The 23,441-nt window shown below is 37.9% G+C and overlaps 1 long non-coding RNA gene across 2 annotated transcripts in view; it reads left to right on the top strand.

The window, feature by feature from the left end:
* Positions 1-23,441, top strand: part of LOC145720473 (uncharacterized) — a 122,829-nt gene that overhangs the window by 84,215 nt on the left and 15,173 nt on the right. For both annotated transcript variants that reach the window (XR_014143401.1, XR_014143402.1), the window contains one exon: positions 14,025-14,081. This is a non-coding gene — a long non-coding RNA (uncharacterized LOC145720473). The remainder of the gene's footprint in view (positions 1-14,024; positions 14,082-23,441) is intronic.

Genomic DNA, 23,441 nt, shown 5'->3' with positions numbered 1-23,441 from the left:
AACCTCCGCGCCCAGATCTTCCAAGAGTTCCTCGTGCTTAACTGTACCATTTGCTGTATAAGTCTTTTTAGATGTTTACCAAAATGCAGGGGGATGGCAGAGAAGGGAAAAATTTATTACTGAAGGTGGCTCATCATATTCTACCTTCTAATTTCTTTGTGTTTTTTTAAAACCGCATGGTCAAGGTTTGCCACACACTAATCTGTTTCTTGTATGATAGTGTGGGTTTGTAGGTTCTTTTGGCTAAGGTAAAATACTTGTTTTATGTTAACTATACTGGAATTAAAATTAAATTAAATTACAAATAAAGAAATACTTATTTTCTACTTGGAAAGGCTAGGTCTGGGGAATGAGAACAACCAGTATTTCTCCTTGATTTTACTGGTCCTTTCCACAGCCTAACATGCTTAACCACTGACTAGACTTTTAACCACAGGGACTGATGTATTCCACACATATTGACCATCTATTATATTCTAGGTCCTGTTATAATAGGCATTAGGATTACTGGGTGAATAAGACAGATTGGGTCCTGTTCTCTTGGACTTCTGTTGGAGATTAGGGGCTATAAAAGACAATGATCAACTACATGAAATGATTGCACATTGTCAAAGGACAGACATAACTCATTTTACTGTGCTTTGCTTTATTGTGATTCACAGATATTGTGTGTGTGTATGTGTGTGTTTTTGATAAATTCCTGTGTCGAGCAAGTCTCCTGGCGCCATTTTTCCCAATAGTATTTACTTACTTCGTGTCATGTTTTCATAATTCTCACAATATTTTTAGCTTTTCATTATTATTATATTTATTATGGTGATCTGTGTTCAGTGATTACAGCTTGCTAAAAGCCTCGATGATAGAAGTTTTTTAGCAATCAAGTATTTCCCAATTAAGGTATGTACATTTTTTTTAGACATTAAGCCATTGCAACTTAATAGACTACAGTATAGTGTAAACATAACTTTCATATGCACCAGGAGACAGAAAAAATTCATTTGACTCACTTTGTAGTGATGTTTGCTTTATTTTGGTGGTCTGGAACCAAACCAGCAACATCTCAGAGCTATGCCTGTAATACAAAGAAAACAAGCCCAGTACTGTGAAAGTAATGAGGTGAGGTAGGGTGGACACTCACTTTACATAGGCATTTGGGAGGAGATGCCATTTCAGCTTAGAAAGAGACCCTATAAAGAAAGGTACTTACTTTCTACTTCCAGATTTCCTGAGAATTTTACTTAGAGCAGAAGTAATGATACCATATAATTTGCAACTGTGTATTATTTAACCGTTTACAAAATGAGTTCAAACTGTATAATGTAAAAAAAAAAAAAAGTAAAATGTATATACCCTTCAAGTCAGCAATTCCAATTCTTCGTAATTATTAATGATTCTCCACCTTGGTTGCATATTAAAATTACCTGGGGAGATTTTATTAAATACCCATGCCTGGGCTCCACTCCCAGATTCTGATTTAACTGGTCTAGTGGAGGGAGAGGCTGGGGAGCATGCGCAGCGGTATTTTTGAAAGCTCTCCACATGTTTTTAATGTGAAACCAGATTTGAGAAACACTAACTATAAATACTCACACCTAGGAACCAGGAGTCTGAACAAAGATGATACTACAGTATTGTTTCTGATAGGAAGAAGATCACAACATGAATGCTTGTCAATAAAAGTTGGTGAAACTGACATGGTACATGTGTGTTTTTCTATTCAATTCTAAGGAATAATGAGGTAGGCCAATATATTCTGATATAGAAAGACCTGTAAGACATGAAAATAGCAAGTTGCAGAATATGGTGTATGGTTTGATACCATATGTATAAATATACTCACAAAAATCTATGTAATTCTGTTCACATGTATGATGCATATCTGTGTTGGCTACTGTTCAGATAGGGGAGAAAAAGAGTTATGGGAACTTCAGAAAGATCCAAGCTGAGTGTAGATTCAGGGACAGTAGGGAAAGATTAGGAAGACTACCTCCTATTATGCCTCAGGACAATGAAGCATGATGTCAAGATTTAGGATATGAATTTGAAAATGATGTCACTGTGTTTCCTAAAATGGTCATGGCTAAGTGTGTTGCAGTGGAAAGGTGATAGCTGAAAATGGCTTGGGATCTGGAACGAGAAGGTACAGGGACTCACTTTCACAGTCTCACTCATTGTTAAGTTCTCCCTTTAACGGCACTCTCTTCCTCTCCATGCTTTCTCAGTTGTGCGCAATTTGTGGATCTCTGGGATACATACTCTACATAGACACACACACACACACACCCTACGAGGACACACAGACTCACTGACACACACACACACACACACCGTACAAGACACACAGACTCATTGGTATGCACATGCACGTGCACACATACATCTACATCTTTCTTTGGCAAACAAGTATAGCTCTGGAGAATTAGATCATGCTAAGAGCTTCTTATTATTTATCAAGGAGACAAGTTTTGAATGCTTATAACTGTGATGTGAAAAACAGTAATATATGTAGATTCACAGCTTCCCCCCACAGCATTTGTCATCTGATGAAAGAGAAAAATATTCTGAACAGTTTCTGTGAGGAATGCAATTAAACAAAGAACCACACTGCTCAGGGGTTACTATGAAGGAAGGTGAGAGCTTTGGGGAGCTCACTGGTGGAGACACAGGTGCTGGTGGAGAACCCAGATGGCAGGACAGGGTGGAGGTCTCCAGGGGTAAACAGAGAGATGGGGGACATGGGCATTTTGAAGTACTATAGAGTTAAGAGATGACAGGAAATTTTAGTAAGAGTTGTAGTGGACTAAGTTCTTGGACTTCCTTGATGTTTTATATAGAGAGAGGTGAATAAAATGTAAACTCCTCTTTGGGCTGGATTTATCTTTTATTTATTTATTTTGAAAGATTTTATTTATTTATTTGACAGAGAGAGAGAGAGAACAAGCACGGGAGGGGGAGTGTCAGACAGAGGGAGAGGGAGAAGCAGACTCCCTGCTGACCAGGGAGCCTGATGTGGGGCTTGATCCCAGGACCCTGAGATCATGAGCTGAGCTGAAGGCAGACGCTTAACTGACTGAGCCATCCAGGTGCTCCTGGATTTCTTTAATCCATGACGATACTCAGAGTTGTGGCTGACATATATTAGCTGCTCAGAGTTTATGATGAATAGATCATTTTGGACAATGACATATAATTGTTTAAATAAAATGAGTTTTATCGGAAACCACAAGGAAAAGCAAGATGATTTAAAAAAAAATAAGTGTGTCAGTTGGCAAGTGAATAACGGGCAACAACTTTTAATAGAAGTTTTGGATTTCTATTTTAATATCAGGGCTGTGAGCTGACTTGGAACTCCTATTTTTCAGGTATAGGATGTGTCATTGCTGAACTCAGAGTCAGATCTTTCCATAAGCCATGGACAGAGCCTATAGATTGACTCTGTGCTCCTATTTTGATGATAGTGCAGTATACAGAACCTGTTGTAGGTGTCGCTATGTTTAGAGCAATATGTTTTTATTAAAGAGGGATTACTTACTTTAGATGTGGGATGGGTGAAAAAATATTACTTAACGATTCTTGAAAAAAATATATTAATGCAAATATGTAGTAAAGTTTCCAAGTGTCTACTCATTGAATGCCAAGTGTTTAGCATATGCTACACCTATCTTGTGTAGAGCCCCGGATACAGATCAAGAATACAATCAAATCAGGTTAAAAAAAATTTTTTTTTAAAGAGAGGAAGAGGGTCGCCTGCATGACTCAGTACGTTAAGCTTTCCAAGTCTTGATTTTAGCTCAGGTCATGATCTCAGGGTGGTGAGATTGAGCCCCGCATGGGGCTTCACATGCTGGGAATGAAGCCTGCTTAAGAGTCTCTCTCCCTCTCCCTCTGCCCTTACCCTCCTGCCCTTGCTGGTGCATGCACTCTCTCTCTCTCTCTCTAAAAAAAAGAGGAAAAAATAGCATCTGTGATCTTAGTGAACTTTTTTCTTTTTTTTTTGTAATTCAAAATTTCCCCCCTTTTTAAATTTTAAATTCAATTAATTAATTGATATTTGTGATATTATGATATTAATTAATATCATGTGCACTCCTTAATGGCCATCACCCAGTTCCCCCTCCCCCCACCTCCCTCCCCTCCAGCAACCCTCAGTTTGTTTCCTATGATTAAGAGTCTTTTATGGTTTGTCTACCTCTCTGATTTTGTCTTGTTTTATTTTTTCCTCTCTTCCCCTATGAGCCTCTGTTTTGTTTCTTAAATTCCACACATGAGTGGGATCATATGATAATTGTCTTTCTCTGATTGACTTATTTTGCTTAGCATAATACCCTCTAGTTCCATCCATGTCATTGCAAATGGCAAGATTTCATTTTTTTGATGGTTGCATAATATTCATTGTGTATATATACCACACCACATATATTTATCCATTCACCTGTTGATGGACATCTGGCTCTTTCCATAGTTTGGCTATTGTGGAAATTGCTGCTATAAATATTGGACCTTCGGACCAGTACATTTGTATCTTTGGGTTAAATATCCAGTAGTGCAATTGCTGGGTCATAGGGTAGCTCTATTTTCAACTTTTTGGGGAACCTCCATACTGTCTTCCAGAGTGGCTGCACCAGCTTGCATTCCCACCAACAGTGTAAGAGGGATCTCCTTTTTCTGCATCCTCACCAACATCTGTCATCCTGGCTTGTTAATTTTAGCCATTCTGACTGGTGTGAGATGGTATCTCATTGAGGTTTTGATTTGGATTTCCCTGATGCCAAGCGATGTTGAGCACTTTTTCATGTGTCTGTTGGCCACTTGGATGTCTTCTTTGCAGAAATGTCTGTTCATGTCTTCTGCCCATTTCTTGATTGGATTATTTGTTCTTTGGGTGTTGAGTTTGATAAGTTCTTTATAGATTTTGGATACTAGCCCTTTATCTGATAAAACATTTGCAAATATCTTCTCCCATTCTGTCAGTTGTCTTTTGGTTTTGTCGACTGTTTCCTTTGCTGTGTAAATGTTGAAGATTAGTTGACCATAGTGTTGAGGGTCCATTTTTGGGTTCTCTATCCTGTTCCATTGATCTATGTGTCTGTTTTTGTGCCAGTACCATACTGTCTTGATGATTACAGCTTTGTAAAAGAGCTTGGAGTCCGGAATTGTGATACTATCAGCTTTGGTTTTCTTTTTCAATATTCCTCTGGCTACTTGGGGTCTTTTCTGGTTCCATACAAATTTTAGGATTATTTGTGTTCCATTTCTGTGAAAAAAGTTGATGGTATTTTGATAGGGATTGCATTGAATGTGTAGATTGCTCTAGGTAGCATAGACATTTTAACAATATTTGTTCTTCCAATCCATGAGCGTGGAACGTTTTTCCATTTCTTTGTGTCTTCCTTAATTTCTTTCATGAGTATTCTATAGTTTTCTGAGTACAGATCCTTTGCCTCTTTGGTTAGATTTATTCCTAGGTATCTTATGGTTTTGGGTGTAATTGTAAATGGGATCGACTCCTTAATTTCTCTTTCTTCTGTCTCATCGTGAGTAAATAGAAATGCAACTGATTTCTGTGCATTGATTTTATATCCTGCCACTTTGCTGAATTCCTGTAGGGGTTCTAGCAATTTGGAGTGGAGTCTTTTGGGTTTTCCACATAGAGTATCATGTCATCTGTGAAGAGTGAGAGTTTGACTTCTTCTTTGCTGATTAAGATACCTTTTATTTCTTTTTGTTGTCTGATTTCTGTGGCTAGGACTTCTAGTACTATGTTGAATAATAGTGGTGATAGCAGATATCTCTGCAGTGTTCCTGACTTTTGGGGAAAAGCTCTCAGTTTATCCCCATTGAGAATATTTGCTGTGGGCTTTTTGTATATGGCTTTTATGATACTGAGGAATGTTTCCTCTATCCCTACACCATGAAGAATTTTAATCAAGAAGGGATGCTGTACTTTGTCAAGTGCTTTTTATGCGTTTATTGAGAGGATCATATGGTTCTTGTCCTTTCTTTTATTAATGTAGTGTATCATATTGGTTGATTTGCAGATGCCAAAGCACCCTTGCAGCCCAGGAATAAATCCCTCTTGGTCATGGTGAATAATCCTTTTAATGTACTGTTGGATCCTATTGGCTAGTATCTTGGTGAGAATTTTTGCATCCCTGTTCATCAGGAATATTAGTCTCTAATTCTTCTTTTTGGTGGGGTCTTTGTCTGATTTTGGGATCAAGGTAAGGCTGTCCTCATAGATAGAGTTTGGAAATTTTCCTTCCATTTCTACTTTTTGACAGCTTCAGAAGAATAGGTATTCATTCTACTTTAAATGTTTGGTAGAATTCCCCTGGGAAGCCATCCAGCCCTGGACTCTTGTTTGTTGGGAGATTTTTGATTACTGTTCCAATTTCCTTGCTGGTTATGGGTGTATTCAGGTTTTCTATTTCTTCCTGTTTCAGCTTAGGTAATTTATACGTCTCTAGGAATGCATCCATTTCTTCCAGATTGCCTAATTTGTTGGCTTATAGTTGCTCATATAATTGTTTGTATCTCTTTGGTGTTGGTTGTGATTTCTCCTCTTTCATTTGTGATTTTTTTTTTTTTTAAGATTTCATTTATTTGACAGAGAGAGACACAGTGAGAGAGGGAACACAAGCAGGGGGAGTGGGAGAGGGAGAAGCAAGCTTCCTGCTGAGCAGGGAGCCTGATGTGGGGCTTGATCCTAGGACCCTGGGACCATGACCTGAGCCAAAGGCAGATGCTTAATGACTGAGCCACCCAGGCGCTCCTCATTGGTGATTTTATTTATTTGGGTCCTTTCTCCTTTCTTTTTGATAAGTCTGTCCAGGTGTTTATCAGTCTTATTAGTTCTTTCAAAGAACCAGTTCCTAGTTTTGTTGATCTGTTCTACTGTTCTACTCAATCTATTTCATTGATTTCTGCTCTAATATTTATTAATTCTCTTCTCCTGCTGGGTTTAGACTTTATTTGTTGTTCTTTCTCCAGCTCCTTTAGGTATACGGTTAGGTTGTGTATTTGAGACCTTTCTTGTTTCTTGAGAAAGGCTTGTATTACTATATACTTCCCTCTTAGGACTGCCTTTGCTGCATCTGAAAGGTTTTGAACAGTTGTGTTTTTATTTTCATTTGTTTCCATGAATTTTTTTTTTTTAATTCTTCTTTAGTTTCCTGGTTGACCCATTCATTCTTTAGTAGGATGCTCTTTAGCCTCCATGTATTTGAGTTCTTTCCAAATTTCCTCTTGTGATTGAGTTCCAGTTTTGAAGCATGGGAATATGCTTTGAATGATCCCAATCTTTTGGTACTGATTAGACCTGATTTGTGACCCAGTATGTGATCTAATCTGGAGAATGTTCCATGTGCACTCGAGAAGAATGTGTGTTCTGTTGTTTTAGGATGGAATGCTCTGAATATATCTGTGAAGTCCATCTGGTCCAGTGTGTCATTCATAGCCATTGTTTCCTTGTTGATCTTCTGCTTAGATGATCTGTCCATTGCAGTGAGGGAGGTGTTAAAGTCCCCTATAATTATTGTATTATTAACAATGTGTTTCTTTAATTTTGTTATTAATTGGCTTATATAATTGGCTGCTCCCATGTGAGGGGCATAAATATTTACAACTGTTAGATCTTCTTGTTGGACAGACCCTTTAATTATGATATAGTGTCCTTCTTCATCTCTTATTACAGACTTTGGTTTAAAATCTAATTTGTCTGATATAAAAATTGCCTTCTTTTGATGTTCATTAGCTTTCTTTTGATGTTCATTAGCATGATAGCATGATAAATGTTCCACCCCCTTACTTTCAATCTGGAGGTGTCTTTGGGTCTAAAATGAATCTCTTGCAGACAGCATATTGATGTTTCTTGCTTTTTTATCCAATCTGATACCTTGTGTCTTTTGATTGGGGGCATTTAGACTGTTTCTCATCTCCTACTAACCATTTTGCTCAAGTAACTGAATTTATTGTGTGTGTTCCTTACAGATATAATTTATCAAAAACATAGACACTTGTTTTGTATTTCCCCAAATATTGGGACTATTCAGGTGTTTAGTAAAGTCTTGTTGAATTAGAATGGAATATGTTGTCATAAATCCTTTATACATTCCTGAAGAAAAGGAGTTGTTGGTTAATTAAGTGTAGTAAACAATAATTGTGAAAATTTGAAATGATTTTTCATTTGAAATGCTTTTTACATTTGTGATAATCACTTTTCAGTATAATATTATGTTTAAAAGTTTGTGTCAATTTCCTCTGATATATCTCTCTAGATAAAATAAGAATTAACTTGGATATGTGAAGAATGTGTGTGTGTGTGTGTGTAGATGGCAAGATGTTAATAATAGTCATTTTTGAGTGGTAAAATTATAAATGAATTTCCTTTTGCTTATTTATATTTCCTATTTTTCTTCTGTGATTGCAGTTTACTTACATAATAAAAAGCAAATAATAACTTTAAAAGCCATTGATAATGGTTAAATAGAAGTACAACATGCAGAGTTCATGTAAAAGCCTACTTTGAAACTTGCACTTAAGGCTCAGGATTTTTTCCCATCACACTTAACACAGCTCAGTTCATGTCTGTGTGATAACTCTGTGAAAACTTGCCAATGAGAGGCACTTGTGTGGGTTTCATATATTCCATGCCAGAACAGCTCCTTCTCTAGATTTTGGCCCTTAGTTGACATATCCACTATTCCCAGTAATTTGCTTACCAAAGCTCTTCTATAACCTACAATTTATTTTCTTGATGGAGCTTTGTCTATAAATTACAATCCACATTTGGTGGATGTGCTCTGTATAAAAACCATATCTTCTTATTGACTTTTTCCACTTAACAAATAGAATAAAAAGTAGAATTCATGGGTCTGAATCTCTCAAGTCCTAAAAAATAGCATTTATTAAACCACACACTATTCCAGTCACAATTTGCCACATCAGGTATCAGAATGTCTTTGTGATTTATTCAAATAATGATTACATAGTTCATAAAGTCCAATATCAAAGCTAAAGCAAGTGGTGAATGGTTGAATTATTCCTCTATTAGATTTTTATCCTCTATTATTCCTCTATTAGACTAGGGAAATTTGGTGAACTTTTGACTAACTATGTGACCATTGACACTTAATTTAGCTTCAGAGAGGCTTAAACACAAAATGAGAGAAGTAAATGGAGTAAGATCTAACTTTTCTTTTTACCACAAGTTCTATGGTTTTGCTTTTTGAATAGCATTATTATTAATGGCCATCTCTTAAGGGTTAACGTGTATTATCTCCATCAATCCTTACAACAACTCTGAGGTAGGTATATAATTTCCATTTTACAGGGATGCCTGGGTGGCTCAGTTGGTTAAACATCTGCCTTTGGCTCAGGTCATGATCCCAGGGTCTTGGGATCCATCCCTGGTCTGGCTCCCTGCTTGGGATCCACCCCTGCTCTCTCTATCACTCACTCTCTCTCTCAAATAAATAAATAAATAAAATCTTTTGAAAAAAGTAATTTCCATTTTATGGATAAAAAACCTCAGGAAGGTAGAAGTAATATGCTAGTCACACACAATAAAAGTGTCAAGAAAACAGAAATAGAACCTGGTTTTGATGCAATCTAAAGCCTAAGCTCTTAACTACTGCTTCCTATTGGCCAAGGGTAGGATAATTACATGTGAAAAACTAGGTATATTATGTCTCAGCTCTTCAGGTATGATAGAATTAAATCTTAGCTTGTAAAAAAGGATTCAGTTGAAGGTTATGTTTCAGAAGAAGAGGGGCTTTAAGCTAGAAAAGGAGGCTAGCAGTGCCAATGGCAGAGAGACCTTGGGAATCCTGGGAGCCACAAAGTGCAAGAATGCAGTGATGGGATCATACTCTTGGATTTATTATCCAGACAACAACTTACACATATGATCATTCACCAATGGAATTATTACCTGTGAGACTTGCAAGATGAACACCTAATGGCAGCCAACAGAGCCTGGATTTGGTCTGGTTCCCACCTGTGTCCCCAGCCTCCCCACGCATCTCCTTTCCCTCTGCAGGTCATGCTGTGGTCTCAGTGACTTTCCCTACGCAGGGCCTGTCTTTGCTGTAGCCTTTGCATGGAAACCTTTTTCACACACCTTTCCATGGCACCTCCTAAGATCATTTAGATTTCAGTTCAAGTGTAACCTCTTCAGAAAGACCTTCCCCAATCATGCAGTCTTAAGTAGCCCCTGTCCTGGTCATTTATTAAGTCAGCATTTGGATTTATTTTCCTCATTTTGCCTTTTTAAGTTGTGTATTTTTACTTTTTTCCAATACATTTAGGAAGTGAGCTCCATGAGAGGAGGGACTCATCTGTCTTGTTCTATACTGAATCACGAGCTTATGCATAGTAAGCTTAAAACAATGATCTAGTTATTGAATGGATGAATAAACAAATGAAAGAATGTTATGGGTTTTGATGTCGGCCAATTATAATTAAATGACCCAAGACAGTTTGGAACTCCAAAATTTGAGTTTGGAGTCTGGCAACAAGTAGGGAATGGACTGCTAGAACCCATTCTGAAAACATGAAGGCTTTGGTGTTATTTACTCCAAGGAAGGAAAAGCAATGGCTTAAAAGCAATTTTAATTATGTAAAGTGTCATAATAAGAGAACAGTCATCAGCTATTCTTGATATGAGACTAATAGGGATGAGTGAAAAGATTTCCAGTCACAAATAAATAACTTACCAACTGGAGATTGTGAGATACTCCAAAAGTGTTCTGAAATGCTCAAACTGTTTCCTCTTTAGAACAGATAGGTGTTTAAGTGAAAGCTTGCTAAGGGACTCGAAGTGGATAATAAAGATAATTTTTAAAATATTTATACTCCTTTCATCACTAAGTTTTTAAGCAGTGTTATTTCTTTAACACTCAATAAATTCCATCCTTGTGTAAGTAGGAGACAGGTATTACTTTCCTCCTTCTACTCTTCGAGTTACCTTGTTAGAGGTCATGCCACTTCCAGGGCAAGCCAGGGCCCATGCTTTGGAATCCTGTCTTCTGAGAGAGAAGGTGAGCCACGGGGAAGTGAAGTCAGCGTGATTCTTTCCATGGGTATCATGCTGCTTCCTTGGAGGGGCAGGGGGTGTAGGGTTTCTCAAGGAAGGACATTTATAGTGATTAAAATTGCTCAGAGCTTGCTTCATTGTGTAATTCTGATACTGTAGTATGTGATTCTGGCAAGAGGAGAGTATGAAAGGGACAGAAAATCCCAGCTGATGACACGGAAAGGCATAGGGTATTGATGTTACCTCAAGAAAAGGGGCTGTGGCAGCAAGAGAACACTCACGAAGGTCAGACTCTTGTTCAGGAATGCCTCTTGGTCACCTCCTGAGAAGGGCTAAGGGCAATGATTGTCCTGTAGCCCACTGTCATTCTGTGACAGAGAGTAGAGCTCTAAGAACAAACTGGCAGAGGAGGCTCTGGGAGTTGATATTTTTCTGGGAAAGAAAGCACAAAGTATCTTCTAGAACAAAAGCATTAAGAAAAAAAAAAAGTTCTAAATGTGTGCATACCTTAAAAGCTAGTAATTCCGCTTCTAGGCACATGCCCTACAAAAATGTCTGTGTATATGCATAAAGATATACATAAGCATCCTCAGTAACATTATTCATAATAGCACAAAACTGGAAACAACTCAAATGTCCACCAACAGTGGAAAGGACAAGTGAAGTATGGTATATTCATATGATAATATATTACGCAGCAGTAAGAATGGACAAAGTACAAGTACATATGATAAGATGGATCAACGTCATGTAGTATTGAGTTAAAGAACTCAGATCAAAAGACAATATGTACTCTATGATTCCATTCATATGCAGTTCAAAATCCAGTGAATCTGTCTGATGGCATTACCCCTGAGAGGAGGGTGGGCTAGAGACAGAGAGTGAAGAAGCCAGTGTTTACACAAATATATTCACTTTGTGATATTTCATCAAGCTGTACACTTACGATTTTTGTACCCTTCCAAATAGATGTCCTACTTTAATAAAAAATTCAATAAGGAAAAGATGTAATACTGCCCTCCGAAGTAGAATGCATGACATTAAATGGAATCAAAGGGTCAGAGGGATGCTGTTTTTAAGCTTGTTTTAGGAGCCTCAGATAACATAAGCGTAGCTGTCTTCAATTTTGAGGATGGGCAGCAACTGCAGGGACAGGAATAGCCCATGGCTGACGGTGCATTTGCCTCTCCTAGTCCTGGTCAAGGTTTTCTAATTCAGGCGCAAGAGAGTATCCATGTCTTTGGGGAAGCCACACTGTGGCACGTTAGACATTCTCTAGGGACCAGCAGCCTCAGTCCATGCGTTTGGAGGAGTTCTAAAGGAGAGGACAGAACAAAGGGCACGCTTGTCCTGCTGTAAACCAGCATCGGGACTTAAAAAATGCGAGACACCTGTTCCCCTGTAATTATAAATCTCACCGTGAGATTTCTAGCTTTTGAATTGCCCGATACATTCTTTTATATCAAGTAATTGTGGGCTTTTCTGACGTGGAGAGAGTTGGGACCATTACAGCTGGGCAGAAAGCAAATGGGGTGGCAACGGCCCTTTTCTCAGCTTGTAATGAACTATTTGTAGTCAAGACCAACGACACATATCGATTCTCATCAAGCGGGATTCTTTACACAGTGAAAACATTGTCTGTCCTGGAGGCGGGCCCCATGAGACTGTTCCTGCTATTCTCTTTCAAATGCACAGATTAAACTCCTCATAAAATGCATCTTCTGACACATCCACACCATATATATGAATATCCCCTTAGTGCCTTTTTGGCAGTTAGGATTCTTGTAGCTTGAGTGTACCACAGCCTGTGTCCTGGCTCGCAAGGTGAGTTTTTTCCTTCCCTGGAAACTGTAAAGGAAGAAGTCGCTTGCTGTTTGTTGAAATAGGCTGTATATTTCACAAGTTCCATCTCAATAATCTTCTGGAGGCAAGAATGAATTTGGGATTGGACAGGGCATTATGACAGGACTAAATAAATAGCATAAGGTCCCTTGACACCTAACCAGCCAGCGATGTTACAATGTGATTTTGAGACTTTACATTGCAGTTTCTTTCTTCAGCAAACAGAGTCTGAAAGGTCGCACAAAGAGACAGAATTTTAAGTCTGAACACTGAGGACACTTGGTCTTTAAACTCCAAAGCAGTCACACAATCCCCTGAGAAGTGCCAGAAACTTTCCAACTAAACTTCATTGTCTGGAATAATTGTCAAATCCGATATGCTTTAGGTGTTCCCTACAATGTAGCTTTTATGAGATGTATTCATATTCTTGTATGTTTTCCCAGCTGTAAGACTAGACTCTGCCATCCTGTGTCTATAAAGAAAACCTATAGTGATGCACATTGATATTCAAGTCTAGAAATCCGAGATATCTCTTTTTAAAGATTTTATTTATTTTATTTTTGCGAGACAGAGAGTACCAGTGAGCTCATGCAGGAGTGGGGGGGAGGGGCAGAGGGAGAAGCAGACTCCCCACTGAGCAGGGAGCCTGCCATGGGGCTCGATCCCAGGACCCTGGGATCATGACCTGAGCTGAAGGCAGACACTTAACTGACTCTGCTAGGCAGGCACCTGAAATCCAAGGTATCTTGGCAAAAAGACAAAGACATTTGTTTGGAGCTCAGAGGAGTGAGGAACCAGCAGGTTCTGAGTACTCGAGTTTGATGTTTGGTTTGAACTCATTTCTTTCTAAAAGATTTTATTTATTTATTTATTTGATATATATAGAGAGAGCACAAGCAGGGAGAGCAGGAGAGGGAGAAGCAGACTCCCTGCTGAGCAGGGAACTTGATCCTGGAACTCCGGGATCATGACCTGAGCCGAAGGCAGATGTTTAACCGACTAAGCCACCCAGGTGCCCCTGAACTAATTTCTTCTATCAAATTGTAAATATTTCTTTAAGTGTGAAGGAGAAGGACTATCTGAATCAGGCCTTGTATGTGAGTGAAATTATTTTTATGGTCTCCTCACAATGATGTGTTTTTCCTAGGATTTTGAAAACACATGGATGAACTCCTGTCTCATCTCATGCTACTCTCCTCCTCAGGTATTGGATTCTCTTAATTCTGGACTTCTTCAGTCCATTCATTGTATCTTTGTACTTCAGCGCCTTTGGATACACTGTTTTCTCTCCCTAGATTGCCCTTCCCACCTTTTTTCAATGATGGTTTTCTTTTTATCCTTCAAGTCTTAGCTTAGATGTCATTTCCTTGAAGAGGCCCGACCTATCATACTATCCCCATAACATATTGCAATACTTCATTTACTGGACTCATGGCATTTATAAGAATTTAAATTATTTATTTACTTGGTTGTTGTATCTCTTGGTTACTACAGTGTAAATTCCATGAGGCAGCATTCATGGCTCTCTTGTTTACTGTTGTAGTTCTCTAACTTAGCACAGTATCTGACATGTAGTAAGCTCAATAAATGTTTGTTGAATAAGTGAATGAATACACTCACTTATGGTGATAATATTTTTCTTTTTACTATACTAGGTTTTTTCCCGAGGATGGTGTCTTAGAGGTCCCCCACCCCCATCCCGGGGCGGGGAGGACTGTTTTAATTCTTTAAATAAAAAAAAATAAACAGAAGTACTTATTACAGTTTTGGAGAAAGGAAGAAAGAGAGTTGCTTTCATTTCCTCTTTCGAACCCTGTATTTGTTATCTATTGCTGCATAACAAATTACCTCAAAACTTAACAACCTAAAACAACAATAAACATTTGCTATTTCACAGTTTCTATGGGTCAGGAACTTAGGACCAGCTTAAATGCATGATCCTGGCTCAGAGACCCTCATGGGGTTGTCAAGATGTCAGCCAGAGTCGCAGTCACCTGTAGACTCAGCCGGAGCTGGATGATCCATTTCCAACGTGCTCCACTCACCTGCCTGGCTTATAGGGGCTGGATCTTGATAGGAGGGCTCAATTTCTTGCCAGGTGGGTCTCTCTGTATGGCCGTTTGAAGGTCTTCACAAAATGGCAGCTAACTTCCTTTAGAGCAAGTGATCCAAGAAAACAAACTTCAGCTGCCATGTTTCTTATGACCTAGACTTGAGAGTCACACATGTTTATCCTCAATTTACTATTTGTTATTCATGTCAGCCTATTCAGTGTGGGAGAGGACTTTATAAAGGTGTGAATACCAGGAGGCAAGAATTACTGGAGGCCGTTTAGAGGCTGGCATTCACAAGCCACTTCCTAGTTGTGTCCTTTGGTTTTTGGGGTTCTTCATCCTGATTCTTTTCCTCCGTCAACTAATAGCCACATCAACCCTCTAATAAAGAGATTGCTCAGGACACAGAGACACCATAGTAGATATCTGCATGCAAGAAAACAATATTGTTTGTGCTTCTCAATATCAATTTCTGTATGCACAGAGATCTCCTTAGGCCTATCCCTGTGCCTGCATAAATAACAGTACATAGAAGGTTCTTCACAAATACAATTGTTTTTGAGTGAGAATGAAAAAGGAAACAAAATGATTGATTTTTTCCCTCATGAGCCTGAGGGCTGGTTTTGTGCTGTGACTTAGGTATACAATTGCCAGTCTTCAGAAATACACATCAATTTTAATCAAAAAGAATTAAACATGCTATTAACTTTTAACTTTCATTGTCTGAGTAGATGCCTATCAGACTTGAAACCCACTCAACACAAACCAGACAATTCTTTCACCTTCACTCATGGGTGGTTTTATCCCTTTCTTTTTGTCTGGGTTGAGAAAAAAAAAAAAAAGCATTTGTATTTGGTGGAGTTTATTCCAATCATTAAATTTAATGCCCAATACACAGAATGGATATTTCTAATCCTGTACCTATTTGCCTTAGTCATAATTCATCACCAAAAACTGTTCTATAAATGTTATCCCTATGGCTACAGCTACTGTAAATTTATATCCTACTTATTTGTAAAATGCTTTTGGGTTTTTTAAAATATCCACACTCTAGCCTTTCCTTAAAAGGTTTAGGGACTGTAAGATCCAACTTTAGCAGGGGAGCATCAAGTGACATTTTATATCATGAGAATACCATTCATTGTGATTCTCATTTAAGTGATTTGGTAGTTAGGCTTTGCTAAAGAGAATTTCCCATTTAATATCCCATTTATGGGATAACTGCTTTGGTAGATCAATTTACCAATATCTAGTGGAGTTGGAGTTGTGTATATCCTAAGGCCCAGTAATTCTAGTCCTGGGTACATATATTAGGAATACTCAACCACCTAGCACGAAAATGTGCACTGAGCATTGGTATAGTGAAAAATTTAGGAAGTGGAAAAGGTAAAAACACAAATGGATGACAACACAAACCATTAAAAATATGAAATTCTGATATAACTCATCCAATGGAATACTCTCTAGAAGCAAAAATGAATAAAATAGTACATATATCAACATAGATGAGTCTCGCAAACATTACAGGGAAAGATAAAAAGCAAGTTGTAGAAGCTATACATAGCATATGATTCCATTTGTATGGCTTAAATGTGCAAAATAGTATTACATATTTTTTATGGCCTAAACAGAATAAAAGTATGATATTAATGAAAGTGACAAACTCCAAATTTAAAATAGAAATTTTCGTTGTAAGGAGAGAGGAAGAATTGGATCTGGAGTAGGTAGATAAAGGAATATAATGATGGTTGTAATGTGTTATTTCTTGTGCGAGATGATGAGTGTATGACATTTATTATTTATACTTTGTAGAATATTTCATAATGAAAAATCCAAATGAAGTGCTAAGATCTTCTGAGAACTATAAGCTTGGTTACTTGATGGTAAAAATCAGGATAGAGTCCTAACAATGCTCAACTTGTGTGCAAACAACATTTTATGTGATATTTTTTACTGGAGTTTCTTTTTTTATATAGACCTCTGCTGCTTCCAACATTGACTTCACCTTTTATCCAGTGATTATTTTGTATAAAATCAAATGTAGCCCTCCTTCACTTTCATATCTAAAAGTGAGTTGGTTACATTAGGTCATTTTTGGCCTGACGTGTATTGTTTGGCTGTAGTGTTTGATTTAGGTATAAAAATTTGGCCCTAAAATAAAGACCCTAAGAAATAAATCTAGGTTCATAAAAGGGAGAATTAGACTTTTATGGATTTCTAAACTGCTTCCCGCACATATTCTAAATAATCTTCAACATATAGCATTCAATAATTATTTGCTCTTCTGCTCTTTCAGTTTGCTTTTTTAGTGTTGCAAGAGAGTTCAGGAAAAGGAAGAGAGGAAGAGATGAAGGAAGGGTGACTGAAAGTGGCTAGCTTCTTTCTGTACACGACGTAGTTGCTACACCCTTATCCCTAGCCAAGTGTTTAGGAGGTTCGCAGATTAAATTTCTATAAATGCTTAGGAATTTCTCTCATATAGCCTCTGAGCATCTACCCTCAGTTGGAGAAATACAGGTCTTGAAGCTTGGCACTTGCTATCATGGCGTGGCTATACCAGTGTAAGTTCCAAAAATGATATCTAAATATCTTTGATCTTTAAAAATGACACCCCAACAGACAGAGCGAAATTTCCAGCATCCTAGCCATCAGAAATATATCAAACAAAGAAACAAAAACCTAGGGGATAAGGAAAAATTAAAGCCCAGATGCAAAGACATAGTAGTCCCAAGTTTCATTAAATCTTTGGTTCTCAACCTTGGCTGAACATTGGAATCTCTTGAGGAGTTGTAAAAAAAACCCCCCCAAACCCCCCAAAAACTGCTGATGCTTGGTCTCCTTCCCAGAGATTCTGATTTATGGAGTGTGGATGCAGCCTGAGTGTCAGGATTTTAAAGAAACTTCCAGGTGAATCTAACGTACAGTAAAGTTTATTAACCACTGCCTTAAATTGTTTATTATTTTTTTTTCTGTATGAGAGAACCTGAAAGTGTGATTCAAAATTTACTGAGTCCTAATTCACATATAGTCCTAACCGCTGTTGAATCAGTTTATGCAGAATGAAGGTAACTAGTTAAAGACTAATTCTATCCAAAGCCGGGCCTGATGCAGACAGTAAGGAGAGCCGGCAGCTAGGATGCAAGGCAGAAGGAGTAATGTCCGTTCTTTACTCTTGTGTGAGTAGAAGCAGAAGCCTATTAACAGTATTCCTGGATGTTAAGTATCTGAGAAATGGTGTCATGAGTACTGAGCAATGCTTTGGACATAGTGAGCATTTACTATATATTCATGAAAAAAATGGATGAATAAATGAATAAATGAAGGCAACGTTGATGGAATACTCAGTGAAAGACGCATGATTGGAAGAACTAAAATCACCCAGCAAGTCTATAACACTTCTGAAATAAAGGGGTGAAAGTTTCATATCTCTCTTCTATTTATTCCCCTGGCATTTTCTGTAGAAAGGAACTACATCTCTGTAACGTTGATTCTCCCTAATCCTAAACAGGAATGGAGATTGCTGCTCATCTCCGTTCTGGTTTGAGTTCACTGATCATTTAGTTCCCTCCCAGGAAGCTAGAAAAGGAAAGCTTTTTCTCCACAGCTGTCCCAAGATCAAGAGGTTCCCCAAATAAAATTAAACATGAACATTCAAGGACATTTCAAGTGGAGATATGCTTCCTTTTCTACTTTCTCAGCAGTACCTTAAGTATTGAAAAGAACACTTGATGTATGATAGTTCTGGGGCAATTTTTAATTTCCTCATCAGCTCAGGAAGCATGTTCCATTTCCCACTTCCTCATGCTTGCACCTCTGCCCTCTGCTCTGAACCACTGTAAACTTGTTCACAGATGATGTGCCTTCGCTTGGAGGCTGCCGTTAGCTCCCTTACATCAATTCTGTTAACGGGGCTTGATCTCGGGATACTTACACCACTTCAGGTTGAATTAAGTTCTCCTTAACCTTCCCAGGGGAGGCAGGGAAATATTGAAGTGCCTGCTTCCCTTATCCCTTTGCTAAATCAATACTGCACTTGGCTGGCTTCTGCTTGACTCCTTATGTGCAGCATTAAAGACTTTTTTCCCAGCTAACATTGAAGAGGATCAGACCAAAAAATGAAGCACCTAAGTATGTCAGACTAACGAAGACAGGAAAAAAGAAAGCGGGAAATAATTTTGTCTATTTTTGCCTTTTATGAGACCTGGTGTCACGATGCAAGGTTGCTGTTTCCTTTGGGTCTCTAATACAGAAGGGAAGAAAGGCAGGAGACGTGTTTGCTTTTTCACTTTAAAAATAGAATTACTGCTACTTATTTATTTTAGGAAAAGTCTTATTTTGTATTCTAAACAAAAGTAAAATTTTTGACATGGAAATAAAAATGGGTAGAAGATTCAATTACATAAGTCCTTGGGTTAATTTATTTTTTTAATATTTTTTTTCTGCTTAATAAACTAACAACTGCTCATTGTAAAACATTTAAATACTGCAGAATTCCATAATTTAGAAAAGGTAAATTTTCCATAATTCTAATCCCAGCAATAATAGTTTAGCATATATCTTTCGAGTTTTTTTCTATATATAACCTAACATATATAATAATAGTGGCATTTTTAAAATAAAAAAAAGATTGTATTGTATATATTGCTCTGCAACTTTCTTTATTTTCATTCACAATACATACTCCTTATCTTTTCATCTACCCTGCAGTGTGTTGTATTCATTCTGGGTCACTTAAAACAAAAAAAATTGTGTCAAATTTTCATGTCTCAGTTGGATTCAAAACCTCAGGCAATTGCCTGAGAAAGGATTTTGTTACGTGACTGTTTATTTGCATTCATAGAAATAGTAGCCTGGTTCCATTTGGAAAGACAACACAAGCATTTACTGAACACATGCCATATGCTATGTGTAGGGGTGACATAAAAATGAATAAATTGTGTTTCAGCCCATGGTCTAGCGCAGGTGACAGGCAGGGGGAGTAATTACAGTCTAAAGCCATTAAGTTTAGATTCCACAACAGTGATCTAAGTGAACTTGCTTGGTAGAATAGAGGAGGGAGAGACTAATTCTGACTCAGGAGGATGAGTGACACATTGAGAAGGAAGTATATTTTGTGTTAGACCTCAAAGGTAGCGTTGGATTTTGACAAGTGAATAAGGAGAAATCGTTTGCACACAGCTCAATTATAGAACATAGCATGTTGTGTTGTGATTGTTTGCTTATGTGGTTTGTAAATGTCTTCCACAAAAAAACTGAGCTCTTTTGGAACAAGAGATCATTTCTTATTCATCTTAATAGCCCCAAAGCCAAGTAAAGGGACTATCCTAGTAAGCATTTAATAATTGTTCAGTTGGTTTTTAAAAGCTCTTTATTGAGTAACTCCTGTGAGCCAGGTAGGTTCTCACACACGATATTACTCTTGTAAGATAAATATTATTATCCTCCTTTAAGAAATGAGGAAATGGAGCTCAGAGAAGTTATGCATTGGCTTGGAGTCACACAGCTAGAGAGCTGCAGTTCAAATTGAGGTCTGTTAGACAGCCAACTCCTGTTTTTTCTTTCTCTCTTTTTCTTCACTATCCCACATTACTTCCTAAGAGAAATTGCCATGCTTAGAGTGAATTTCTGAGTTAGGAGAGTACCTTTATGTTAGGATACATTGATAGTAGAAATTATTTCTTGTTTATCTGAAATTCAACCTTAATTAAGAGTCCTGCATTTTTATTTGCTGAATCTTGCAGCCCTACTTATGCACAGTTTGGCTTCTCCAGTTAGTCCAGCTGATTATCTTCTTTTCCTTCCTCTGGCTTTTGCTCTAGCACTGCCGCCTCTACCGGTTACTTGTGCCAATAAGTGCCATGATTCAATGTGCGGGGTTATTTTGCAGATTTAAAGGAGGGTGATAGAGATCCTTTCATTACTTGTATGCTTTTAACACTGTCGGACCCCAACATCTTTGGGAAAAGAGATTGTGATTCTGGTTTGTTTGTTTGTTTGTTTGTTTAAAGATTTTACTTATTTATTTGTCAGAATGAGAGAGAGAGAAAGAGAGAGAGCGAGAGCGAGCACAAGCAGGGGGAATAGCAGGCAGAGGGAGAAGCAGGCTCCCCGCTGAGCAGGAAGCCCCACGTGGGACTCCATCCCAGGACCCTGGGATCATGACCTGAGCCGAAGGCAGACGCTTAACCGACTGGGCCACTCAGGCATCCCTGTTTTGTTTTGTTTTTAAAAACATAACCACGTGCAATATAAATTCCCTCTCAGGAAATTTTGGTTAATAGAAGACCCATCCTGAACTTTGAGTCAACCTCGTGCTACTGTGGGGCACAACTAAGAGAGATCTCAGTTGCTCCCTTCCTGTACTCATAACGAAAGTTTTTATTCTTTTTTTACCTATAAAATTATAAAGTATTTCATACATATAAAAATATAGGGACTTATAATAAATTACATATACTTTTGCTTTATATATTCAGCATTGTGTTTGAGATTTACTCGTATTAGTACACGCTACTCTAATTTGTTCGTTTTTCATGACTGTATAATTTATGCAAATACACCATAATTTATTTAGCCATTCTCCTGTTGATACTGAAATGATTATTCCTGTATTTATGTCCTTACATACCTGTAGGAGTTTTTTTAAGGTATGTAGAACAGACTTGCTAGTCCATAGTGTACAGGCATCTTCAACTTTGCTAGATATTGTTGGCTTGATCTCCAAAGATGGACCTCAGTTGTACATTCCTGTCATGGATGAGAGTTCTTGATGTTGCAACTTATCATCCCAAACTGACAAAGTCAGGCTTTGGAAATGTATGTCAGTCTAAATGGGTATCAATAAATATCTTCTAATTTTATTTTTTTTATTTTTTATTTTTTTTTAAAGATTTTATTTATTTATTTGAGAGAGAGAATGAGAGAGAGCACATGAGAGGGGGGAGGGTCAGAGGGAGAAGCAGACTCCCTGCCGAGCAGGGAGCCCGATGCGGGACTCGATCCAGGGACTCCAGGACCATGACCTGAGCCGAAGGCAGTCGCTTAACCAACTGAGCCACCCAGGCGCCCAATATCTTCTAATTTTAATTAGCATTTTAATTATTAATGAAGTTGAGCATTGCTAGTAATATGCTTATTGGCCATTCAGATTTACCTTTTGTGGATTGCCTGTATGTAGCCTTTGTCCATTTTATAACTGGGTTTTTTGTCTTTTTCTGATTTTTTGTCAGAGCTCTTTATGTATTCTGAATATAAATAATTTTTATATGGCTTATAAATATCTTCTCTAAATCTGTGGTATCTTTTCATTCATGGGTTGTTGTATCTGAGTTTTTTTTTTTAAAGATTTTATTTATTTATTTGAGAGAGAGAGAATGAGAGACAGAGAGCATGAGAGGGAGGAGGGTCAGAGGGAGAAGCAGACTCTCCGCCGAGCAGGGAGCCTGATGCGGGACTAGATCCCGGGACTCCAGGATCATGACCTGAGCTGAAGGCAGTTGCTTAACCAACTGAGCCACCCAGGCGCCCCGAGATCTCTTTCTCTAAATTCAGGCTTTGCAAAGAGAAAATAGCATGCTTGAAGGTCACTGCTGATGAACAGCTTGGACTCAGGCTATTAATATTCATGGAACATGCCTATGCTAAGTGACATGGAATATTCTAGAAGCCAGTCTTGTAGTACTTTGTGGTAGTGCTAAGTGTTTCCAAAAAAAACCCCATTGAAGATGGGAGATTAGTATCACTAGTAACAACTTTGTGTGTTTCATCTCGCTACAATTTTATCAAAAATGAGTCTAATGTACATAAACCTTTCTGTCTTTAGAATTGATCACATTTACTTCATTTAATTTTTTCCTTTTTTGCTAGTTACTTAGAAATTTTACACCTATTATTGGATAAATTTAAGGATAGTTACAAATATATTTCACTATGAACTTCAACAATTAAGCAGTTTCTACTGGCTTCTCCTTGAGAAAGGTGAACATTTAAGTACACATTTACCTTCTCCCTCTCATTTCCTAGAATTTGTTGATGTAATCTGGAATTTCGGATTCAGATCATTGTTTTTCACTACGCATCTTCTTCAAAAACCATTTCTTAACATTGACAATAATTATTTGTATGATTCTCAAATTTATTTTGAATTTTACATCTTCCTCTTCCTCAAGTTTTTTATTCTGATTTGGATGGCTCACATTCTTGAATGAAAATTTAAAAACAAGATTTCTAGCAATTCACCTCACCATACAGCCTATGCACATGGGTTGTAGGAAGTTTGTGGATCCCCTTTCAATGTAGACTCCTGTCTCGATATGGAGATTCAGGCAAGATTGGGATTCTTCCCACAGGTATTGTTCTATCCCCTTCTCATCTCCATTTCATCTTCTTCTTTTTTTTTTTTTTTTTTAAAGATTTTTTATTTATTTATCTGAGAGAGAGAATGGGAGACAGAGAGCATGAGAGGGGGAGGATCAGAGGGAGAAGCAGACTCCCCGCCGAGCAGGGAGCCC

Source organism: Leptonychotes weddellii, chromosome 3 (genome assembly GCF_054177405.1).
Source record: "Leptonychotes weddellii isolate Sample4059 chromosome 3, ASM5417740v2, whole genome shotgun sequence".
Lineage (NCBI taxonomy): Eukaryota > Metazoa > Chordata > Mammalia > Carnivora > Phocidae > Leptonychotes > Leptonychotes weddellii.
The sequence above is the reverse complement of the archived record's forward strand: the minus strand, read 5'-3'. Positions and strand labels throughout refer to the sequence as shown.